Below are 6,000 nucleotides of genomic sequence, written 5' to 3' on the forward strand. Positions count from 1 at the left end.
GGGAGCACTGACATTGTTAACACGGCGCTGGCCAAGATGGATCCAACATTGACCTGCCGGCTGCTTGCCATCCCTTGGCTCCATGCCAGAGCCTGTGTGGCGTGTCATGATATTGATCTGTGGGCCCGCTCAGGGGAAGAGTATCATGGACAAGTTCACTGTTTTGAGTGTAGGCAGTTCACATGTTCGTGATGCAAAACCACATTACATTCAAATAAATTGCAACCGTACTTAAAATAATACCCCTTGATTACTGTCACTTTAGATATGTGGTGAGAATCTTCAAGACAGCCCAGAAAATTATCGGCTGCTCTCTGCCCAGTCTAAAGAACATCGCGGACTCGCTATACCACAGCAGTTGACAACATTATAGAGGACATCTCTCACCCACCTCTTTGAGCTACTTCCCTGTGGGAGTCCGAATGGGAGGCTTTAAGATACTTAATGACTCAGAGACAGTTTCCTACCCTTAGCCATCACCACCCTAAACCACGCAAGACAAATTTGGAAAATAAATATCTTGCCAATGTAAACTAGAATGATCCTCAAATGTTTCCTTCTTGACTTGATTTTTGCAGAGATGTGCCCAATAATGTAATTGCACTCCTTTTCATTGTACTATTATTGTTCTGATGCACTAACAACCAGAGGTAGTCCCCAAGCACTATAACTTGTCAATATTTCTGCCCATTGAGGCTAACTTTCTTTTTTTAAAGTCTTTTTTTCTTTTTTCATGCCCTTATATGTTTACTTTGCATTTCCACATCAAATCATGTAAGAAAAGATCACTACGTTGTTATAAATGACAAAAAAGACAATGCACAGTTCTCGATTTACCAATGTTAACAATTGTTTTGGTAAAAAAGAGGAACTTGACAGTCGTTAGGAGAAACAGCAGTATTTTGTGTTAAAAAACGTAAATTTGCTCCCCAACATGAAAGAAATAGTACTTGCCACCTAGGCATTGATGGTCAGCAGCCTGTGACAAGACGTACAATACATGTCTTTAATTCCTGCACTACAATCATATCAAACTTTTAAGTACCAGAAAACGAAGGGTTTATGTTTGTGACGTTTGGGGTGAGTTGGTTTAGATGTAAAGCTGAATTTACTCAACTGTGTGACAGAAATAATAGAACCATAAAAGGATCTTCGACATGAGATGGGGCAATGAGAGAGGTGAAGGAGTTTACAACTCCCTCAGTGCTGTACTAAAGTGGGTATTTTTAATCCTGTCTAAAAAAAAAAAATGGTGGGAAAAATCAGATTTTATTTCAGCTTGACCTGTACGAATTTAGTCAATTTAGTCATAGGTATGTTTATTTCTCCAAAAGGGTCAATAACATGGGACAGCTACAGACGCTCATCATTGTAAAATTTTCAGAACAAATTTAGTTTAACAATAAATAAATATATAATCGAGCATGTTTAAAACTGAGAAAAGAAAACCCATGCTTTTATTATGTAGAAGAAGAAGAATAAATCTGGCTAGTCTGGTAAGTGACGGAGAACACAATGTGAGCTGTCAGAGCTGAGGAAATATTTCATGACACCGAGGATGGGCGTGGGGGGGACGGGCATGGGGAGGGGGGGCGTTGAAAACAGCCTGGTATGTGTGTGTTTGAATGCGGTTTGTGTGTGTTTAAGTGTGGTTAGTGTGATCAGAGAGTGAATGAGCCGTTTCACAGGCTGCTCTTCTCCTGGGGGGAGCCTTGGCCACGGAGCTGGAAATGAGCTCGGTTGTGCAGTAAGTGTGGCGACCTCACGACTGACCCTATGCCGCTTCGGCACCCTCTTCGCCACGTGGTGCCTACTGTTTCCTGCACACGGCTGGGGTGGGGGATGCTTGCATGCTCGGCCTCAGACCTCCTCCCGTGGTGAAGTCGCACGCCAGTCTGGGGAGGCAAAGAAGTGCTAGATCTGACTCGGAGGGACATTTCGACTGTTCATTTGTGACAACGTTGGCACCACTAGTGTCAAAGTTGTACTTGTAAACAAGGCCAGGGAACACTCACACGATCCGTCTTTACTTTCACTTTGTAGGTGAGATTAGAAAGTAAGGGTAAGCGTATCGATACACTGGACACATTGACCTGTGCACCTGCCTGGTTGTTAGACTGACAGCATACACCATAGATTTTGTTTTCAAATTTTCACTTTATTTTCATTGATAAGTGGAAGATAAGCTGTTATGTTGCTCCCTCTTATCTTTCAGATCTGATCTGCCACTATGTCCCGGTCCGAAGCCTACGATCTGAGAGTGCTGGTCTTCTGATGATCCCGAGAGCAAAGAAGTCTTCTGCTGGTTCGAGAGCGTTCTCCATCCGGGCACCGGTGCTGTGGAATGCTCTTCCCCCTGAGATTCGATCTGCAACCTCAGTGGAAATGTTTAAATCTAAACTTAAAACTCACTTCTACTCCATTGCATACGAATAACCTACTCCTCTTGTCGGTTGAAAATAGTTTGTGTAATATAGTGTAACAATCTGTGAAGCCCTTTGAGACTCTTCGTGATTTAGGGCTATACAAATAAAAATGACTTGACTTGACTTGACTTATGTTGACTTTATATTTGTATTTTCGTAACATTGCTTCTTTATTTTGGTTCCTTTTGACCCACTGGACTTTTGTTCTGAAACAGATGTTGTCAGGGACCTACTGTTGTTGGTGCGGAAGCAGAGCTGAGATACAGAAATTAGTACAGTAATGGATGTTTTAATTTAGACTACGTTTGGTATTCAGGAAGTCACTGGACGACGCAACAATCATGGTCCAAAGTGCAGGCAAGGATTTGGTGGTCCGGTTAACTTACTTAACAACGGCGGCAGTCCAAGGGTTCAGATAGATAGATAGATAGATAGATACTTTATTCATCCCCGCAGGTGGTACTCGTAATCTGGAAGGGGAGGCAAAGTTTTGGTACACTGAGAACAACATAGCTATAAAGAGAGAATTTAGTAGAAGATATGCAATGATCTAGCAACGAGCCAAGGAAACAGGGTGTTGAATGGTGATGAGGGATAGGTGTGATTGGAGGATAATCAGGACAAGTGACACCCAGTTTGGGGGTGAAATTGCAGCCAGGAAGTGAATGATTAAAAAATGTTAGGGCAAGCAGGGGGTGGGTTTAGGGGTGGGAGGGCTAATTGGAGGAAGCTAAACACGAATGCAGGACTGTGAAAATTGTAATATAAATATTTGTATTCATTGTATTTACATTGTTAAAGTTGTGTTGTAGTAATTTATTAGAAACAGAATAATTTTATTGGTTAAAATCTTTATGATGCTTTTATCGTGAATATGAACTAATATAAGTAGGGAAATGTTCAGTTATTTTAATTTTAATGATCATTACATTTATCTGTATTTACTTATAACGGTACCAAAAATCCTGGTATCGCCCACACCTATTTGAAAGTATTCCTCTCTTCAAAGCTTTATTTATTGAGGACAGATGTATGATGGGAGAAAATGCACCAGCGGAGAAGAGAAGTGAAGATGCGGCAGGGGAAAAGCTTTGAGCTCCGCCCTGCGGAGGTTAATACCGCAACCTACTCTCGGGTTGGTACGCTTCTCTGTCGAGCACAGGTGGTAATGCTCGGTCCAATTTAGCTCAAAGTCCCAACTTGAAATAACGCTGCTGTCGGGGCCAATCTGTGCTGTGAGATGGACTGCTGTCGCTTGGCAGGGAGTGTGGACATACAAAGCCTCGGAATTGGAGATTCTTTGTCTGCCTTCGAGGCAAAAGGTCGAAAGAGACAACATTTAAAAAGTGAGTGTGAATTTAAACGTTTTTTTTTTCTTTTTCTGTACAATAATTCCTCGTTCTATTATGGTTGACTTTTAATGGTTTCGCTATTTTGCAAATTTTTATCGTGCATTATGGTCTGTATTCGGATTGGATTAACAGTCCCTACGCTCTTTTCTACCTGATCTTTCTGCGGGTGCCCTGGCTTCATCTTGATTTTTGAGAACTTAAAGGGTGGGCTACATAGTGTGAGGTGTCCTTTAAAGTTTAAAATAAAGTATTTTCCCTATTTAGCATGTGTTGACAATGCCCAACTGTGTTCAAAGAGCTTTTATGTCTTTTGTCCGAGCTTCTTTTTCCTTATTTTGATTAGTTGTTACAGCCACGAACTGCATTGAGCTGGAGGAATGGAGTCAGGGGCATTGGAGGGAGGATAGTGATTTCACACGTGTGTTTGAGTTTTTTTATTTTTATTGTCGGACGAAAATTGTCAAAGTAAGAAAATGATTGTTTCAAATGCAATCCAAATGCCAACCAAAACCCCCCAAATGATGGAGTTCTCCCCCCTGTGTTGGTCGAGGCTGGAGGCTGGCCCAGGAATGAAAAGGAGGACATGGATCTCGGTCCGGGCATAGCTTAACATTCTTAGTGGTAAAAAAATAACAGTATTGATGTGAGTAACATGACCTATCACAGCAACATGCAATTCTAAAAGTACTTGTTGTAGGTCAAGAGATGTAAATGATATTTGAGAAAAAATCAGGCTCACATGGAGGTAGCTGATATAATAGTCCATTATTTTGCTGCTCAGAGTACCCCCAGAATCCCAAAACCTTGTGAAAGGCTTGGCAAAAAAAATAGAGGAACATGGTGCAGATTAGTCACTTTGAGTCTCCATAGTTTATATTCTTTATTATGCTTTTTAGCACATGTTTAAAGTTGTTTGACACAGTAGAGCGACATCTTTACTGCCCATTTAATTGAAGACTCAATATTGGCTATACCAATATTACATGTCTCACTTGCAATTCAAGTGCTAATCAGTGAGTGCACATTTAACTTTCATAATCACCAAGCCCATTTTAGAAGACACACTTGGTTAAGTATTGCTCTGTGTTGTCATATTTAAAAAAAAAAACACTACCAAGACTTCATGAGGATCAAACTTTTCTATTTTATGTTGAGTAAATTTGCGGGACAGGAGTTTTTCTATTTTCAAAGAAGCATCAGATTATTGATAGCTAGTCAAAGTGTTTGAGTGAGCGTGTTTGTGTGTTCACAGATGTGCAGCGCTTTGTAGTTAGAACCATTCCGTTGTGAGGGCCTGTAAATAAATCTGAAACCTTTTGAAAGCTCTTCTACTGGAAAGACTGAAGCACACAAAATGTTACATATTTGCCACTATCACCTGGAAACGCATCTGAACACGTTTGTGCCAGATTTATTTTAAGTGCACTTGCAGATGTGCGATAACTGCTAATTCCTTCGTCCAAGCATCCCCGTGCTCTTGATTCCCGATGAGCAGAGGCAGAAAGTTCCCTGGCAGCATTGCACCGCACCGGCGGTGAAGGAATCACGCACGTACACAAAAGGCAGCAAAGACGGGAAGCGCACGATTTCAAGGCACGGCGAGAGACTGAGGGTGTTTCTTCTTTGACAGCATGCATTTAAAAGCCTTGTTGTTTTTGCCTGCAGATACAGCCGGCTCCAGTGATGCCCGATTCCTATGGGGCCAGACTGGCATTGTTTGGTTGCATGCAAATGTACACTACAAATATCAAGAAAAAAAACCAAACAAAACACGCTAGCTCACTCTCAGTTTTGCTTAAATCAGCTAATTTGGCTACTCTGCAAAGAAATAAGGTGCTGGTAACGGAACAAGGAAGGTGCATTCTTGCAATTTCAGATGTACACTTAAATGAAAGTGGGCCACGTGTCTTGAAAAATACATTTTGAAATGTTTAAGTGACACTTATGTCATCAATTGTTAACCGCTTAACATTCCAGTAAAATTTGCAGAAAATCCAAATAAATTGAATGCTGTTCTTGAATCGTTTGGAGAATGTGCACGATTTTGAGAAGCAACACATTGAAGTTCTGTCCCAAACTAAAATAATCACTGCCGGTTTGGGTGTCAGACTAATCATGAAGTTTCTGAATTTCCCTACAGAGATGAATAAAGTATCTATCTATCTATCTATCTATCTATCTATCTATCTATCTATCTATCTATCTATCTATCTATCTATCTA

The sequence above is a fragment of the Urocampus carinirostris genome, chromosome 3, assembly GCF_059441175.1.
Source record: "Urocampus carinirostris isolate Australia breed hairy pipefish chromosome 3, RoL_Ucar_1.0, whole genome shotgun sequence".
Taxonomy (NCBI): domain Eukaryota; kingdom Metazoa; phylum Chordata; class Actinopteri; order Syngnathiformes; family Syngnathidae; genus Urocampus; species Urocampus carinirostris.